This window comes from Sorex fumeus, unplaced genomic scaffold, assembly GCF_029834395.1.
Source record: "Sorex fumeus unplaced genomic scaffold, SorFum_2.1 ptg000008l, whole genome shotgun sequence".
NCBI lineage: Eukaryota > Metazoa > Chordata > Mammalia > Eulipotyphla > Soricidae > Sorex > Sorex fumeus.
Genome location: NW_026606065.1, coordinates 79,943,774 through 79,965,000, shown reverse-complemented (window position 1 = coordinate 79,965,000; position 21,227 = coordinate 79,943,774).

Genomic DNA, 21,227 nt, shown 5'->3' with positions numbered 1-21,227 from the left:
CCTAGCTTCTAATTGTTTGCTAACAACATTTTGAGTTCCTTGACATCTAAATGCATTACTTCCAATCTCTGACTTCATCTTCACAATGGCGGTTTCTCTGTTTGCTTTCCTATCTCTGTATCCAGATTTCCCCCCAGATATCCAGGTATCAGTTCTCTTGTATTAGAGTCCCTCCTAATGACTTCATTTTAACTTGATTGCTTCTGTAAGGATTCTTTTTATAAATAAGGTCATACTCATATACATGGGACTGGCATCAATATATGTTTTGTGGAGGACGTAATTCAATATGTAATGCAAATTATTCCAAAAAAATGAAATTATGGAAGAACTAGTCACACTGCAAGTAAGAATGTTAGGAAATATAGTTCATAAAAGCATGAAGTTCTAAGTTTTGAAAGAGAATCACACTTCAAGCCTAATGATTAAGGAACTGAGAAATGTCTTGAATAACAAGTAATTAGAACCTCATGAGATAGCAAAAACCAAGGGTTTGAGAGTCTCACCATCATTAAAAATATTGAATTAAAGTAACATCCAATAAAACATATCAGTTGGGGTATTAATAGCTCAGACCAAAAAATTTATCTTCTTTGTTTTTGGTTTATACTTTGTGGTGCTCAGGGCGTATACTTCTGACTGTGCTCAGGTGGCATATGCAGTGCCTGGAATGAAACAAGTGTCATTCATGCACAAGGTAATTGCTCTCTATGCTATACTATCTCCTGGCTCTATCTTCAATCTTTTTTCTGACTACTGAAAATAATATAAGATTGGGAGATCACTAAGGAAGAAATAAAGACATTATATTTTGTCCTTATATTTTTAATATATTATAAAGGTTAAGATTTTACCCAGGCATACCATTTGTTAAGCAGAAATAACTTTTTAGTAGACTGATAAGAAAGTTCTGTAGACCAGTATCACTCACAGACTGGTCTCTAAGAAACACAGAAAAGGAATAAGGTCCTCCCTCAGAATTCTGATGGGCCATGACATCCACTAAGCTAAGTGAAAAGGAAGAAAACAAGGAAGTAAATATAGAAACTCTAAGGAGAAAATGTCTATAAAACAGTTGAGTGTGCCTATCAGCATATTTTGTGCCTTAATATTTTAAATGTCCAAAATATAGTATAGATCTCGTACTACAAGCAGCAAAAGTAATCTTTAAGTCATAAAATCTGGGCAGAGGATCTAAGGAGGTATTTTACAAAGAAAATAGACTTATGTCCAGCAGGTACATGAAAAGTACACAATATCACATCACATGAAGTACAATTGATTGAGAGGAACAATGAGATACTATCTCACACCTGTTAGAAAGGCTATTTAATCAATTAAACAAGAGAGAACAAGTGTTGAAAAGGCCACAGAGAAAAGGGAAAACTTTTGTTCTGTTGTTGGGATATAGAAATTGGTGTAGCAGCTATAGAACCAGTTTGGAATTTCCTCAAAAAAACTACAAATAGAACTATCAAATTATTCAACAAATACTGGGTATGCACTCAACATTTATTTCAGCATATTTACAAAAGCCAAAATGTGGAACCTATCAGGTGAAGAAAGAACATGTGGTACCTAAATATTTCCATTACATACACACACACACACACACACACACACACACACACACACACACCAGAAAATTACTTCAGTGACACATAAGAAAGCTGTAATGTCAACATGGATGAATTATGGGAATTATGCCAAAAAAGGAAGTTAGACAAATATTTTAAAATATGCTATTAAGTATGGATTATAAAAATAACTACTAAGGGCTAGGAAGGTGGAACAGAGATTGGCATGCATTCGACTCAGGTTTGAATGTGGCTCCACACAACCTCCTAAGCATTGGCATTTTGGCCTTGATTGACTCTGTCACCACAGGGCCCAAGTAAAGTTTCATTTTAAGGCTCTAGCTCTAAGTCACTGCTGTGATTGGCTGTGTATCACCAGGAGTAGTTCCAATCATCTGAGTACCACTTGGGATTTCCACCTAGAAAGCAAAATTTAAAGGACCAGAGAAGAAATACAGGAGCTAAGGTATTTGTCTTGTACGCAGTTGTTCTATTTCCCAACTTCACATGGTTCTCCAAGTACCACTGAAAGCAGCCCTCAAGCACAGAGCTAGAAGTAGCCCCAAAGAATTGTTGGGTGTTGCTCAATTCCACCCCCTGCCAAATAATACATTAGTTTTAAAAAATAATTACAACAACATAATAAAACCTAAGATAGAACATATTTCTGCTTAAGGATGGGAGATAAATAGAAAAAATGGATAACATGAAAAAAGGTGAGGGGATTAAAGAAAACCATGACCCTCCCTTAAGCTCAGTATACCATGGGGAGAGTAGAAGCTAATTAATGAATTTGTATTGCTTACCTCAATGTTGCCAAGAGAATTAGCCTTAAGTTTACATATTGTATCATATATTTATGTTCATACGTGTGGTAGCACTGTCCTCCCGTTGTTCATCGAATTGCTCGAGCGGGTACCAGTAACATCTCACAACAAATTGTGAGACTTGTTGTTACTGTTTTTGGCATATCAAATACATCACAGGGAGCTTGCCAGGCTTTGCCACACAGGCGAGATACTCTCGATAGCTTGCTGGGCTCTCTGAGACGGGTGGAGGAATCCAACCAAGATCGGCCGCGTGCAAGGCAAATGCCTTACCCGCTATGCTCTTACTTCAACCCCTCAATCCTCATCCATAATAAATCCTGGAGAAAGTGAATTCCTATGAAAGGAGCAGTTACTTAGGATGGGATGGCACTCCCACAGTGTCAGGCTCAGTCGGGTCCTCCCAGACCCTAGCGGGGGGTTCTCAGCCCCATCCCTGCACCTTCCTCTCCAGCATCTGCTGGGAACGGAAGAAGAGGGCACAAGCCAATGAGCAAAGACTCTTTCAGCCCCGCCCCCCCACCATGCAGGTCCATCCCAGAGGCATTTTTCATACTCAATTCAATTCACAACATGCCAAGCTATCTGCACTGCAACCTCTCAGCTCACTGAAATAGAAATATTTGTTAGATTATTGAAAAAAAAAGGAAAACATTGACAGGAAAGGGGAAAAAAAGAAAAGATTTGAAACTGCCAAGCTCCCATGGGTGAGGACTCCTATTGGGCTCACACTGGAGATGCTCCCTAATGTTAGGGAGCTGAAGGGGGTGGGGGCAGTTCTCAGATGACAGTGCAGAGCAGTGGGGTTCCATCCCCCCAGTCAAGGTCCAAGAACTGAAAACTGTGTGGTAACAAGACTTATTCTCATTTTTCAATATATTTTCAATATCATTTTTCAAATATCAGATAATACTGTGTACTTAAAACTAGCAAGTTATGTCTTTATATTTTTTAAATGAACCAGAAAACCATGCAGAAGCACATTAGAAACATAAATGTGTCACTGTCACTGTCCTCCCATTGTTCATCGATTTACTCGAGCGGGCTCCAGTAACATCTCAATTATGAGACTTGTTGTTATTGTTTTTGGCATATTGAATATACCACGGGGAGCTTGCCACGCACTGCCATGCAGGCGGGATACTCTCAGTAGGTTGCTGGGCTCTCAGAGAGGGACAGATGAATCAAACCCAGATCGGCCACGTGCAAGGCAAATGCCCTACCCACTGTATTACTAAAAATTTATTCTGAAAAACTATTTTATAATTCAAACTACACAACATGGAAAATGAAAAACTAAAGAAAATATTACAAGTCAATGATATATAAGAATTTGAAAGGAAGGAGAAAAAGAATGAAACACAGATATAGTAAAATTATTCTGCAAGAATAAACTGGTTGATACAGCTCATGATACATTTATCAAAACTCATAGAATATAAAACAAACATTAAATCTTATGAACTTTAATTAATAATGTATAAATATTGGCTCTTAAAAACAAATTAGATGCTGCTTACTGTTGAAGCATAACATTTTCTATGATAACTGATAGAACATAAAAATTCAATTAATTTCTTGATTAATTTAATATAAATTATGCATGAAATTTTAGAATAGGCAAAGATCACCTACATATCATTGTATTAATTACTTCAAGAACCACTTAATTCAAATACTAAGTTCAATTATTAAATAAATAATAAAACAGAAAAAAGGAATTTTCTAAGGTGTAAAACCACTCAAAAATAAACCCACATTTAAATAAACTTAAACACTTTTATATATTGCAGAAACAGCTGCTTAATCAGTCCTGATAAATTAGAATCCATTTTAGGTGAGTGCAGTGAATAATTTCAATCCTCAAAATCTCAATGGTTCTAGGCCAGCAATTCAAAAGGAAGGTGAATAAATTGAATTATGATAACTTCAAGTGCTTCTTACAAAAGCAAATGCCAGGTCTAGAAAGAGAGTAGAAGGGTTAGGGCACTTGCTCTGCATCTGGCTTCCCTAATTCAAATCCCTGCTCCCCCATATGGTTCCAAGCACTTCCAGGGGCCACACCTGAACATGAGCCAACAATAACCCCTGAATAGCACTGAGTGTGGCCCTAAAAGCCAAACCCCCACCCTGCAAAAGAATCAAAAGTCCACAATGCATATAGTATGCATAGTAACTTACCTCAGAATCTTAGAATTCTGTGTGTCAACCTCATGGGTTTGAGTCACAGATCTAGGATCTATACAAAATCACAAGATTCAAAAAAAAAATTACTTCATTTCTAAGACGATGATTTCCACTTTTCGTTGTTTTGGGGCCACACCTGGAAATGTTCAGGAGTTACTTCTGGCTCTGTACTCAGGAATTATTTCTGGGGGTGCTTGGGGATCCATATGGGATGCCAGATACTGAACCCCGGTCAGCTGCATGCAAAGTGAGCATTCTAACCGCTGTATTATCTCTCCATCCCCTAAGGATAATTTCTAATAACATTTAACAAATACACAAGCACTGCTTTCACAATAAGTCTTAAGCCGGGTGATAACTTAAGAGTCACAGATACGAGCTCAGTTTCTAGGGCTGTTTGCTCCATCTAGCCCATAAGTGGTAGCAAATGGTATGATTGCTGGGTAATCAGGCTCAGAATGGAGATTATCAAGAAAATGAAGTTCAAGCAAAAAGCTCATAAATTATTTATTTTTCCTAGCACAAAAATCGAGCTAATTCCTAGTCTGAATTTTCCTCCTGCTGCCCAGTTTACCCATAGGGGATAAATGGTACAACTCAAGGTAATGAGGCTTTGCATTCCGGAAGCTGATGGAGAACAAGACAAATTACAAGATCAAGTGTTTCTTTGGGGAGAACCTGACACCCTGGTAGGGAAAAATAGAAACAGGATATAACACAATCAGAACAATTCATCTTTTTTTTTTAACTAAGAATGAAAACAGAATTTATTCTCAGTATTTCTTATGGTAATTATTTTATTTCAAGTTCTGCATGTCTCTATTTTAAAATAAACCAAAAATGACTGAGTACATGCATGTTTTATATTTGGAAATTATGAAAATGTCTGTCATTCTTAGAAATCAGATTGGTGAGCAAACAATCAGTTATATCCTATATTACGTGGAAATTCAGTAACTTCTTTGATAAAGGCAAGCAGAGGCAGGAGCAGTCAAATTCTCATTTACTGTGATTTATTCAACCTATACTCACATTCCCTGTGCCTATGATATTTAGATTCACATTAAACATCATTTAATAGTTTTCTAACACAGCTATTTTTTTTCTCCCACAAATGTAGAATTTTTGAAAACAGACCACATCTAAATGAGGTCATAGCTGAGAAACACATGGTGACTATAAAAAGCAACATAATAAATGTTATTTATCATCATCATTTGTTACTCCTAAATAGTAGAGAAAATAAATGTGTTTAAGTCCTATTTAATAAAGGAATGCTTTTCTCTCAGAAGACTAACAACATTAATTTCACAGTAATTAAGTTTAATCCATAAATTAAATCGGTTTCACTTTTAATCTAGGCTTTGCATTTATGACCACAAGAAAAATACCATGGGTTACAGAAACAAATTATTTCACAAATCCTAAGAGGACAAAAAAAAGTATATAATAAAAATTGTTGACAAATATAAATAAGCTATTTGATGTTATTGTTATATTTTTCAGAAGAAAGTGAATTTTAGTATTTTTCTTGGCTTTTAAGATTTTTTAAATGCCAGTGTAGATTTAATATGAAATATGACTGATAACAATAAGCTTAGTGCTTGAGAGTTTACTTAGTAAAAGTAAAGTTCTTACTAAAGTCATTGAATAAACACATTGTGATTAAGAAATAGATGTGGGATCAATAACATGGTCCTCAACAGAGTTTCCTATGTGGAAGGCATGACCCAAAATTGGAAGTTCTCATCACTTCATCCCCAAAGGGTTCTCAAGAACTAAATAGCTTTTCTGAGATCAATATTCTTGTGAATCAGACCATCAAAGATATCTCAATAAAACAGAAAAAGTTTCACAGATAGAAGTAGGAAAATTGTGCTGACATTATAGTAAAGTCAATAAGTCAAGATCTTGAATGCTATATTATATTATACATAGCATATTGACATATATGTTTATTCTATGTGTTAACATAACATGTATGTTATATAAGTGTTATATAAGCATTATACACGGCAAAGCCTGGCAAGCTCCTTGTGACATATTCGATATGCCAAACAAAGTAACAACAAGTCTCACAATGGAGACGTTACTGGGCCCGCCCGAGCAAATCGATGAACAATGGGAGGACAGTGCTACAGTAAATGCATATTCTGTCACTGTCCTCCCGTTGTTCATCGATTTGCTCAAGTGGGCACAGTAACGTCTCATATAACTATGTGTTATATATACCACATACTAATGCTATATAAGTGGTATGTAAGTGCTATATATAACATTTACATATATTATATAAGATGTGCCATAGATCTAGACATTAAAACTGGCAGGTACTATCTGCCCTAAAAGAGAGAATTGATCAAGTGCAACTTAGTGATCAAAATATAAAAGTGAATGTTTTGGAAAGCATCTTTCACATGCTTACTTTACAGTACATCCTAGGTAAGTGTTTAGTTTGTTTTTGTCAGAGTGATCTTCCAAGAGAGCTCAGGAGGCTCCTCCACAGTATTCTGTCAACCAGACTAGGTTTGCCCCTTTCTTTTATCATATTGTATCTCAGAAACCAAAGCCAGAGAAGTTGCTGAGCTTTACAAAAATAATCCGATTCTTGCTGAATAAACATCAGGAGCTTGGTAGTCATATTTATCAAGTCATATATAGGGTGAAATCTGAGAAAGGATCAGCATGTTTTAAATAGAAGCTGATTTTAGAAAACCAAGAAATCTAGAAGGCATGCAGATTAATTTCTCACTTACATATATAGAACCCAAGCTTTAGGGATTGTTCCATTATGCTGTGGCTGGCTAATCAGACCATGGGACAAGAGTTGTGTTTCCACTTACTAAGCATTACCATCTGCAACTAACTCATTCAGTTTCTAATAACTAATTAGAATTAGAAAAGTAATTTCAGATAGAATCAGGTCCCTCTATTCTTATTGCCCTGAAATAATTAGAGGAGAAGGGTACAGCGAATGACAGAATAGAATGTTTAGGGTTGAAACATAATATGTACATGTATATTTTAAATAATGAAATTCTTAAACTTTTATAATATGATATTAAGTCAATATAACATTTTAAACAAAAAATTAAGACTGCACTCAACAAATCAAGGTAAAATACTATTTTCCATTTTTTTCATTTTTCTTCTGCTTTTCACAAAAATAGATGGAATGAGAGAAGTGACAAAGATACAGTAGTTGATACTTTACTATTGCATTTAAAAATCATGAAATTTACCCTTAAAATATTTGTGTTGTTAGCTCTGTGCACATTGTTGCCTGACAAGCTGTTGCTTTCAGGGGTTCTGGAGGGACTCTGCAGTGCTAACAAGCCAATATGCAAAGTGTATGACTTTCTCCAGTACTCGTTAGGTTTGTTTGATGTAACTGTCCTTTCATTCTTTGCATGTTTTCTTAAAGCATTTTTTTTACATTGAGTAGCTGGAGATGCTAATCAATTGTGACCATAAATTGGTTTACTTCTGGACTGTTTTATGACACTGGCCTATATGCCTATGTTATGCCATATTTATCTGGTCTGGTCCTCCCGTTGTTCATCTATTTGCTAGAGCGGGCCCAGTAGCGTCTCCATCGTGAGACTTGTTGTTACTGTGTTTTCATATTGAATACCTCATGGGTAGCTTGCCAGGCTCTGCCATGCGGGCGAGATACTCTCAGTAGCTTGCCAGGCTCTCTGAGAGGGGTGGAGGAATCATACTCGGGTCGGCCATGTTGGCTGTGTGCAAGGCAAACGCCCTACCTGCTGTGCTATCGCTCCAGCCCATGCCATATTTATATGATTTTTATTATTATAGCTTTATTTTTTGGCAGGATATTACTTTTTTAATTAGTGAAACACCATGAGGTACAGTTGTAGACTTACAAATTTTTGTGCTTGGGTTTCAGGTATACAATGATCAAATACCCATCCCTCCACCAGTGCCCATTCTCCACCACCAGTGATCCTAGTAGCCCTCCCAACCGCATCCCATCCCCCACCACCCCACCCAACCTCTGTAGCAGGGCATTCCCTTTTGCTGAATCTTTCCTTTAGGGTATTGTAGTTTGGAATAGAGGTATTGAGTGGCCATCGTGTTTGGTCTATAGTTTACTTTCAGCACACATCTCGAATCACGAGCGAGTCCTCCAAATATCCTTTACTTGGTGTTGCCTTCTCTGTCTGAGCTGCCTGTTCCCCCAGCATGTGCTGCCACCTTCTAAGCTATGGAGCAGACCTCCTGGTACTTATCTCAACTGTTCTTGGGTGTTCGACTCCCATTCCGTTAGTTTATATTCCCCAGATGAGTGCAGTCTTTCTATGTCTGTCCCTCTCTTTCTGGCTCATTTCACTTAGCATGATACTTTCCATGTAGAACCACTTGTATATAAATTTCATTATTTCATATTTTCTAACAGCTGCATAGTATTCCATTGTGTAGATGTAACAAAGTTTCTTTAACCAGTCATCTGTTCTTGGGCACTCAGGTTTTTTCCCCAAAGTCATCTACCACAAGCCTATGGCAAGCATCATCCTCAATGGGGAAAAACTAAGAGCCTTTCCTCTAAGATCAGGAATGAGACAAGAATGCCCATTCTCACCAATGCTGTTCAATATAGTACTAGAAGGTCTTGCAGTAGTGGTTAGGCAAGAAAAAGATATTAAGGGCATTCAGGTAGGAAAGAAAGAAATGAAGCTCTCACTATTCACAAATGATATGATATTATATCTAGAGTATCCTAAATCCTCTACCAAGAAACTCCTAGAAACAATAGACTTGTACAGTAAAATTATGGGCTATAAAATCAATACCCAAAAGTCCATGGCTTTCCTATTTGCAAGTAATGAGAGAGAAGAAAGTGACATGAATCCTGTTCACAATTGTGCCCCAGAAAATCGAGTACCTCAGAATCAGCTTAACTAAGGACATAAAAGACCTGTACAAAGAAAACTACAAAATGCTACTTCAGAAAATAAAAGAGGACACGAGGAAATGAAAAGATATCCCCTGCTCATGGTTTGGGATAATTAGCATTGTCAAAATGGCAATACTCCCCAAATCATTGTACAAATTCAATGCGATCCATATAACAATACCCATGACATTCTTCAAAGAAATGGAGCAAACACTCCTGAAATTCATATGGAACAATAAGCACCCATGAATAGCTAAGGCAATTCTTGGGAAAAAGAAAATGGGAGGAATCAACCTCCCCAACCTCAAACTCTACTACAAATCAATAATAATTAAAACAGCATGGTACTGGAACAAAGGCAGAGCTGCAGACCAATGGAACAGGGTTGAATATACTGACATCTCCCCCCAAACATATGACCATATAATCTTTGATAAGCAAGTGGAGCAAATGTGAAGTGGAGCAAGGAAAGCCTCTTTAGCTTTAAAAAATGTTTTAAAGTCAGGAATGTGTCAGGCTTCTGGGGTGGGGTTTATAGGGGATTGGAGTTTCCAGTTTTGTTTTGGGAACACACCTGGTGATTGTAGGCTTACTCCTGGCTCTATACTCAGGGATCATTCCTGGAAAATCTCAAGAGACCATAGAGGGTACCAGGTATCAAACTGGTGTCCAGTACATGCAAGACAAATGCCCTATCCACTGTACTATCTCTCAAGCCCCACCATCCTTGTTCTTTATAAAAATAATTTTAGTTATAATAAACTCTAGTATTTTTTATATTTACTCAAAATACCCAACAGACAAAGAAATCATCTGGCTACTTCCTGCTGAAGTGGTCGAAGTTTGGGGCCACAGATGGAGCCCCCAAAGAAAAGGGGTGTGCCCCTGGACTCTCTGTAGAAGTTAGATGGAATATCTAATCCAGATTGCATCAGCATCTGTGATTTAAGGAATTCTGAACAAGGGATAGGTTTTATTATGGCTTATTAGAATCATAGTTCAAATAGTTTAATGGGGGTTTAAAAAATGGAAACATGCTCTTCAGGGCCCACCCTGTGCAGATTCATTGGGGAGCCGGGAAAGTGTGTCCCTTTCCTGTGCCTCAGATGCACACCCCTTTTTCCGAGGCACCTGACCCCCACTACTGGGCAGCCAGGAAACATTGGAGCACACCTGCCCAAGTTCTGCGGGATCTCCCACCCACCTCTTCAAGGCCCCACCCTCCTCTGCAGGTTCCTAGGTCAGCACATCCCTGGGACCGGTTTGGGGTGTGGCCTTCACGTAGGGGGCATGGCCTCCTGAAAAGTGAGCGTGACCTTCTCTGTGGCAGGTGGCATCTCACGTGGTTGCAGTTACATTTCCCACTCCCAACACTCTTGACTCACATCCCAGCCTTTATCACCCAATTCTGTGGAAAAAATCCTGGCCACCTCAAATACAATACAACAATAATCCACTGGCCTACTCCAATTCTAACAAAAGACCAGCACGCAAGAAGCAGTACAAGTCCAATATTAAAGAGCACCTCCTCCAATGCTTCACTAGATGCCCATCATAAACCACAGAATAATGCCTGACAAGAAGGTCAGATTCTAGAAAGGGAGACAGGTGACCACCATCGACTGACCTTATTCAGAATCCTTTCCCATGATAAGAGGAAACAGTGCTAGGTAATTCCAAGGTTTTACCTCTAGGCAACCACAACGGCATGAAGAAACAGTGCATATAACCACTATGAGGAGAGAACGAAGAAAAGAGTCTTGAATCCTCAACAGGGATTACACACAAATATGCTGTCTCCAATAAAGAATTCTGAGATGAAGTGCCTAAGATGTTCAAGGAACTGCTCAAAGAATCAATGGAGGAGATATTCAGAAAATTAAAGGAAGAAATGAAAGAAACAGTGGAATGGATAGTCAAAAAAATACAGGAAGAAGTGAGAGCAGAAATAAAAAAGCCAAAAAAAGAAGTGTCACAAATAAAGGATTCAGTAGATGAAATTAAAAACTCAGTGGGTGCCCTCAGCAGTATAATGACTACAGCTGAAGACAGGATCAGTGAGCTTGAAGATGAGCAACAGAAATCGCATAGGGAACAACAAACAATGGGAAAAGACCTCGAAATAGCTCTAAGGAGAATCAGAGACCTAGGAAATGATGCCAAGAGGAACAATATTATAATATTAGAATCATGCAAAAAAAATGTGCCTAGATCTCGACCTAACACCATGCACAAAAGTCAGATAAAATGGATTAAAGATCTCAACATCAGGCCAAATCCATAAGGTACATTGAAGACAAGGTCAGCAAAACCCTCCACAATATTAAGGCTAACAGTATCTTCAAAGACGACACTCCACTGACCATCCAAATGGAAACCGAGATAAACAGATGGGGCTATCTTAAATTAAGAAGCTTCTGCACCTCAAAAGATACAGTGACCAGAATACAAAGACAATCTACAGAATGGGAAAGGATATTCACCCAATACCCATCCAATAGGGGGTTGATATCAAGGATATACAAAGCACTGGTTGAACTCCACAAAAGAAAACATCCTACCCCATCAAAAAATGGGGTGATGAAATGAACAGAAACTTTCTCAAAGAAGAAATCCGAATGGCTAAAAAGGCACATGAGAAAGTGTTCTACGTCATAAATCATCAGGGGGATGCAGATCAAAACAACAAAGAGATATCATCTCATACCACAAAGACTGGCCCACATCCAAAAGAACAAAGGCAACTGTGTTGGCGCAGATGTGGCGAGAAAGGGACTCTCCTTCACTGCTGGTGGGAATGCCGACTGGGTCAGCTCTTTTGGAAAACAGTATGGACAATTCTCAAAAAAATAGAAATTGAACTCCCATTTGACCCAGAAATACCACTCCTGGGAATATATCCCGGCGAGGCAAAAAAAGTACAGTCAAAATGACATCTGCACTTCTATGTTCATTGCTGCACTATTCACAATAGCCAAAATCTGGAAAAAAAAAAACCTGAGTGCCCAAGAACAGACAACTGGTTAAAGAAACTTTGGTACATCTACACAATGGAGTACTATGCAGCTGTTAGAAAAGATGAAGTTATGAAATTTACATACAAGTGGTATTACATGGAAAGTATCATGCTAAGTGAAATGAGTCAGAAGGAGAGGGACAGACATAGAAAAATTACATTCATCTGGGGAATATAAAGTAACAAAATAGACTAACATCCAAGAATAGTTGAGATAAATACCAGGAGGTTAACTCCATGGCTTGAAGGCCAGCCACACATGCTAGGGGAAAGGGCAGCTCAGACAGGGAAGGGAACACCAAATAAAGTGTGTTGTGAGGATCCTCCAAGGATGGGAGATGCATGCTGAAAGTAGACTATAGACGAACATGATTGCCACTCAATGCTTCTTTTGCAAACCTCAGCAACCAAAAGGAGAGAGAGAACAAAAGGAAATGCTCTAACAGAGGCAGGATGGGATGGAGGGATGGGGGGATGGAAGGGATACTAGGATCATTGGTGGTGGAGGATGGGCACTGGTGGAAGGATGAGTACTCATCATATAACTGAAACCCAAGCACAAAATCTTATAATGTCCACAACTGTACCTCATGGTGTTTAACTAATAAAATTTTTTTTAAAAAATGGAAACACCTGAGACCTAATGGTAGCCACCCAACATCCTTTAAGTAGTTCTTCATTTGATCCCTAGTTTTCAGGATCACACATCATAGTTGAGAATATTCACTCCCTTATGTTCTTAGAGATAAAGACAAAAGCATTAATAAAAGGGAAAACACACACACAACATATAAGACACAAGATTGGAAGGCTATTAAGGTTATTCCTGTGTTTGTGTGTTGGGGGGGGGTGTTGTGGTGAGTTTTTCATTTTTTATGAAGCAAGGTATTTTGTTTGTTTGTTTTGGTATTGGACAACACACAGAGATGGTCAGAGGTTGCTCCTGGTTCTGCACTTAGTATTCACTCCTGACAGAGCCTGGGACCCCAATAGGATATGGGTGATTGAACCTGGGATGGCCACATCCAAATCAAGTGCCCTCCCTCCTTTCCTGTAACTCCAACATGAGCAAGAAAATTTTTATTGAAACTGATTTGGAAATATGTGAGGAGAGAAAAATGAAAAGTACATGTTCTATATGTTCCAGAGAGAAAAGTTATCTTCTCCAGGGTGGAAATAGGCAAGTGAAGAAACAAGCAAGCAAAGTAACAGGTTCAAGGGAGAAGTAAGCTTGAGGAACCAGCAAGTTATACTATTCATTTTTATCTCTCCCCTCCTCCTAAAGGTGCCAAGAAGAGTAAAGCAAGGGCTTCATTCTTACAATAAGGTGCAGTTTACCTATTAGCTTCAAACCGTAAGTCAGAGGTATAATTATTAAAATTTGCAATCATAAGACATACTGTAGTTAAAGTAGTAAGAATTCTATGCTTAGTCTACTTAGTTTCATATAAAACGTCTCCATCTATAATTTTTAGGTATCCAATTTGCCAAAGAGCAGCATAATTTTGTCCTTAGTTCCATGATGAGTCTATAGTATGGAATATCTAAGGCTCTTTTTTACACACACTTTCTTGAAACATAAGGATTAGAATAATTTGCAGATACAATTAAAAGGTCTCCTTATAAGAATGCAGTTTGGCAAGTTTCTTTTCCCAAAACACAACTTTCAAACCACCTAGACTTCATTTACATTCGTTCTGTCCTGTAAGTTTTATTAATTCCATCCACAACCAGTTTAACTTGAAGACAGAATTTCTTTCTCTCCATTCTCCTTCTTCCATGATAATATCTCTGTCCATTACCTTTCTTACTTAAAATACATATCCATGTTCTTTAGGGTCACATTTTATAGGTTTAATCTACTAACTTACTAAACTTAATATAATTTGATTTCTCCAAAGATTTAAAAACTAGTCATTTTTTCTCATTTAGACATTGCTCATTGTTTGTTAAAAGAAATACAACTATTCTTTGCCTAATGATTTCCCCAGTAACTTTGCTGAATTTGTTCATTAATTCTCAAAGTATCTTTGTTGTGTGTTTAAGGTCTTTATACATAGAAGATAATGTCATTCAAGACTTTCTAATTTGGCGACTTTTTTTCTTTTCTTTTTATTTGGAGGGGCACACCCCACAATGCTCAGGCATTACTCCTGACTCTGTGCTCAGTAATTACACCTGGTAGTGTTCAGGGGACCATATGGGATGCCAGCGGCTGAAGCGGGTCAGTCATGAGCAAGGTATACGCCCTAACCACTGCATTATTCCTCCAGACCCTCTTTTTCTTAATTGCTCCTAGTAGTATAGTGTTGTGCTTAACAAATAGTTGCAGAGGTGATCATTCTTGTCTGGTTCCTAATCTTAGAGAAAAAGATTTCACTTTTTTTCACTTTGGAGTCTGATACTGAGCATATATCATATGGTTTTAATATATTGCGATCAATTTTTTTTGCCCTTGTTAAATTTTGTAGTTTTTTTAAAACATAAGAGGATAGTACATAGTTTAATGAATTTACGAGGTATGCATCTTTAACTTTTTTAGTAGAATGAAAAATCAAGGAAAATGATTTACACTTTAAAGTATCATCTACTACATTTTGGACTTTGGGAGTGGCTGAAAACCTTCTTCATAACTGATTAATTGCCAGTCCTCATACATTAAAACTATATAAGATCTAAAATAAACTATAAAATAGCTCTTCATATTGATCTATATTTTGTATACATCAAAATACAGATGATGTATTTTCTAAAACAACTGCAGAGTTCCTTGGTTCCATGTATAATATCTCCCTATCTTAGCTAAAATAGAGCTTGTTTGAGTTGCATTACAAAGAGGCTTGAAGATACAGTTATGCACAGATTTACCAAATAAGCAGTTTACTTTCTACTTGGAGGGGAGGGGAAGTGAAGCTGGCTAACTGAGGGAATTGATAGTATTTAATAGCAAATGGGAAAGTGGGACCTATAAGAACTTAAAAGACCAAGTTGTAAAACTGGAGAAATTCTTTAGAAGAATTACATGGAAGGTGTAAGTCTTATAATCCTACCATTAACTTTGTGTGGCTCCCAAACCAAAAAATATATAAAGACTTACATAAAACATCCTTGATATATGCCAGAATAATATGTGGTTTATGTACCATCAAACATCAAAACGGCATTACAATAACCTGCAGTTGTCTAGATGTTCATTTTTGCCAGTGAGTTTTTTTAACTCTCATGTATGATTTCTTCTAATATTTTTATTACAGATTGAAGAATTCGCATTAGCATTTCTTACAAGGCAGATCTCTGAGTGGTGAATCCTTAACATTAAATCCATATCTCCATCTTAAATTTTCCCTTTCCCTCTCCTTTGTTGTTAGCTGTGTCCAAGGATAGCATTCTTGCTTGAGGTACTTGTACACACTTGATTGGGGTGTACATTAGAAATACTTATGGTGCCGAAATCAAAATGGCAGTGCATATTACAGCACACAACTAGGACGGAACCGTGTTAGGATTGATCTCATGATCTTACATTTGTATGGCAGGTGCTTTGCCACTGAGTCACATCCCTGGGCTCTGTCTTCACTTTTCTAAGACATTTTTACCACGTGGTGTTCACAGATTTTCTCTTTTAGCACTAGAAAGACATATAAGTGCCTTTTGGTCTGTATGTGCTCTGCTAACAAAATAATAACCCACATACGGGGCCAGAGAATGAAAAAAGGGAGTAAGGCATTTGACTTGCACACGGCCGACCCAAGTTCAATCTCTTGGGTGATTGGCATATCCCCTGAGAAATGCCATGTTGATTTCTGAGCAGAGCAAGGAATATACCCTGGGCACTGCTGGGCAGAGGCCCCAAACACAAAGCCACATAATCTTCGGGAATTTTCTTGTTTTCATGTCTTCAAGTCTGTCTTGGTCCACTTCTTTTGAAGATTTTTCTTAGAGTGAACTTTTTTTTCTCATCCTTCATATAAGCTGTTTGACCCTTTATTTAGTCTACCTGATGATGGCTATAACTTGTGCATTGGTCTTTAGATAATGTTCCTTAAGTCTTTTCTCATTTCTATTTGTTTTATCAATTCCTGTTCCCCTCTTTGAATAAAGTCAGATGGTCTTAGAGTTCATCAATCATTCTGCTTGGTCAGTTTTGATGTTGAATTCCTTTTAGTGAATTTTTAAAATTCAACTCTTTCAAAAACTCTTTCCAAAATCTCAGGTAAATTTTATATTTTTTTGATAACTTTGCTGATGTGCATATTTCATTTATGAACCAGTTTTTGTTTGTCTGCTTCTTGGGGAATATGATGCCATACCTAATTGTGCTCAGGGCTTAATTTTTACTGCCCAGAGGATGACAAGACACACACACACTTATATATATACATATATATATATATACATATATATATATATATCAGTGTTTTGGCACTGCTTTTGTGTTTTTGCTTCTCCAAGTCATCCAGTTCCCTTTCTCTGGCTCTCAGGTCTCAAGCATCTAGTACATCAATTCCCATCAGCTCTCCAAAATCAGGTAAGAAAGCACTCCCTTATGGGGAACATAAAGTAACAAAATAGGAGACTAACACCCAAGAATAGCCGAGATAAGTACCAGGAGGATTACTCCATGGCTTTGAGGCTAGCCACACACACTAGCGGAGAAGGCAGCTCAGATAGAGAAGGGAGCACCAAATAAAGCATGTTGGGAGGTTCCTCTCAGGATGGGAGATGCGTGATGAGAGTAGACTATAGACCAAACATGATTGCCACTCAATGCCTATTTTGCAAACCACGGCACCCAAAAGGAGAGAGAGAACAAAAGGGAATGCCCTGCCACAGGGGTAGGGTGGGATGGGGGATGGGAGGGATACCAGGATAAGTGGTGGTGAAGAATGGGCACTGGTGGAGGGATGGGTATTCGATCATTGTATAACCAAAACCCAAGCACAAAAATTTGTAAGTCTACAGCTGTACGTCATGGTGTTTCACTAATAAAAATTTAAGGGGAAAAAAAAGAAAGCATTCCCTTAGACAGCACCTTAAAGCACCTAAAATGAATGCATGATATTACCAAAGTTGTTGCAACTCTGTTGGTTAAAGCCATTACACTGTGGTGTTCGTCCAAGCCATTGTGTTTATCTTCAGTTGCCCCAAGTTTAAGTCCTGTGCTCTCAGTGCAGAGAGTCAAGCAACACAGGATTGTTTCTCTAGTGGCTTACCCCATAACACCTCTGAGGATCTGAGCATTGAATGTACTATGGTGTTTTCTTTCTCTCCCAGGGAGAGGCGAGATGCAGTAAGCTTTCCTAATTACACTTTGTAGTGCTGAGGAAAGGAAATATGATAAATGAGTGCCATGAATTTTCCTGCTGGTTTCAATACAAATGACTTCATATACACACAAAGTTTACAGAAGCCTCTCAACTGGTTTTGATTTCTCAAGAAATTGGACTGATCAGTGTATCTGTGAGGAAATGAGTGTCTGCTTCTTATCCAGTAGTCTATCACTACCATATTAGTTCTTCCAATAAAGATAGAAATACAGCCGTACATCTTTCTCAAACTACAATTACTTCGTCCCCAAGAAGCAGGTCTATATATATCCTATAAACCCCAGATACTAAAACATTTGAAATTAATGAGCAATGCAGAAATCAGGCAGAGGAGAGCAGGAGAAGGGTGATAATAAAGGAGGTAGATAAATCCACTGAAAAATATACTAAGCCAATTACATCAGATTTTATGTATGAAAAATGGAGAGAATATCCTATAAGAATTACATGTGTGTATGTTTTACGTTGGGGGTAGGGAGACTGGGGCCACACCAGGTTGTACTCAGACTTACTCCAAGTTCTTCACTCAGGGAAACTCCTTATTGACCTCAAGCAACTGAGGATGCTGGGGTGTGCTAGGGATCAAACCTGGGTCAGTCATGTGAAGGACAAGGGCCTACTGCTGTACTATTTCTACATCCCTAAAAGTGTTCCTTTTTCACTTTTTGAAAACGTCTATTTTGAAAAAAGAGATAGTGATGTTAATAGTAAAATTAAATTATTCTCATCTGACACATAGCAATTTAGCAATAAAAGTTAAACAGCCATGGTGTTGATTAGCAAGATCAATGAAACAACTGTGTTCATTTAAATAGCAAATATTCAATGACATTGTAAATTTGTAAGTTTATCCATTATCTTTGATTCAGTTTTTATGACATTTATCATTTCTAGCAGCTTCTCAGAAGAAAAAGAAGATCTTAATCATCTCTGTAAAAACTCAGCAATATAAAACTTTAGGTAACTGCAAAAACTTTATTCCTCTTTGGTCTCTACTATACACAGTTTAACCCCTTTTCAAATAGCTTAAATTAGCAGTGAATAAATGATTACTGATAAATTCAAACAGAAATTACTAGCCTTTTCCATAACTTTTCCTAAAATGAGTAACTACAGGAGTAATTTACTAGAAATGCATATATGTCAAGTCAATCATGAGGAAAAAGTTAAGATATTTATTTTTATTAAAATAAAAATTAAAATTTATAACACTATTTAGAATTCAAGGGCAACCATTTACAAAATAAAATATCTATCAATTTTCACCAATAGAAAATAACAACAAATTTGACTCAAGTCTGAATGACAGGAAGGAATATGTGAAGAAGTTGAAAGTGGAACTCCAGATAGAAGGAACAGTGAGTTCACATTTCCAAAGCAAGGATAAGCTTGATTAGGGGCATCATGTGTTAGGGAAGCTTTGGAAAAGATTAGACTGCAGACAGACAAGGTCAAGGTCTGCAGAACATGTAGGCGTTGGAGTTTAATTTTATTCTAAAAGGAATAAAGCACTATTGGAAATTTTTAGCAGAAAAGTGACAGGCAATGACATTTCAATATGATTGCTCAGTTGTAATGAGGACAACATCTTTAGGCAGTGGGAGGTGGGAGTAGGAAATGGTAGGCTAGCTTAGGTGTCCAGAGTTGGGTGATAGCAATTGAGAATAGGAGTAAATAGGAGTAAGAGAATAGGAGTAAGAGAAGTCAGAATAGAGGATAGATTCAGCCTAAGTTTTAAAGATGCTAATAAAAATTTGATAAATATGATGAGAAGAGAAACCAAGATGGGTTCTAGGTTTGGGGCTTTAGTGGAAGAACACATATGTACAAACATGTGGGGAGTTGAGTTTTTTTTTTTTTTTTGTGGAAAGGTTGGTTTTGGGTTCACACTTGGTGATGCTCAGGGGTTACTCCTGATTCTGTGCTTACGAATCACTCCTGGTGGTTGATCTTGGGAACCATACAGTATGCTGGGAATTGAACCTGGGTTGGTTGCATGCAAACGCAATCATCCTATCTGTTGTACTACCATTGCTCCAGTTCATTCTTAATATAACACCAGAGGGTAGCAAAATGTACTTCCTATTGCATCTGAGTGCATTTTAAACATATATGCCTAATATACACAATTTTGTAGCGTAACAATCCATTATAAACAAAATTTTTCAAGATTTTATACTCATCATCTATTATAAGCACAATATTCTATTAAATATATCAAAATTCAAACTTAAAGCAATCCCCCATGGATCAGTAAACTATTCTTAGTTGTCTTATAATCCTGTAATCATGTTTAACAAAGCTATAAACATGCATATAGCCTTTGAATGTTTGGACTCATTTTCCTCTGAAAGAAATACTATAGAGTTTTGGAGTTAGAATTAAATACTATTTATCCGCTAATAGAGCCATAGTAGTTTGTAGCATATTAAAATATGTCACTTTCCAGAGCTCTTTATTTTTCCCTTTTCTTACCAGCATCTTTTTATTGTTTTTGGGTGGAGGTGGTTTTAGCTACATTGGGTGGTACTCGGGCTACTTTGGCTTGGTACTCGAGGGTTACTTCCTGTAGTCCTCCGGGGGAAGTGCAAGTGATTGGGATCAACATAGGGTAGGCTGCATGTCACACAAAAGACTTATCCCCTATACTATCTAGCTGGCCCTATTACCAGCGTTATTTTTTGTATCATTCGATTTTTCCCCAAAAATGAATACCTGATTGTGTTATGAAACCAGGAATCCAAATTAATCACTGTTAATGTATTTTCAGTTATGAAATATTTGACTTCCCAGTGTCAGAGATGTAATACTAATGGACACATTTATATGATTACTTCTATTTTAATAAGTGAAAATTTTTATTACTGTGTCATTAATATAATATTCAATGAGGAATTATTATTCCTGCATGTGTTCCTCTTCTGCTGTCCTGAGATACTTCTGGACACTCAGGCTCTAAATGCCTCAGAAACTTGCCCAGAATCCTCAGACATCACATCAGTCTGTCAACCACAGTTCACAGAGGTGAACATTCATCTTCTGAGGTATAACAAAATATCTGAACCTCTTATTTCCCACCCTACTCCTCACTTCAGTTCAGTAACTCTTGGTCTCTACAAATAGCATTTCTTTATTCACTTATAAGAGGGCCTAATAAATATTTTAATAAATTGATATGCGTAGTCTATTTTTCACTTTTAATCCCAAAGGCATTTTGACTCTGGATGATTACAAAAATAGTACGTTCGTGGATACTAAGTAGCCAGACAATTCTTCACTCAATGAATAGCTCTGTGAAATAAGTATTTCAGGGCATCTGAGCTTGACAAGAATACACTCATTATTTTTATCCACTAAATATGCATGTGGCTGTTT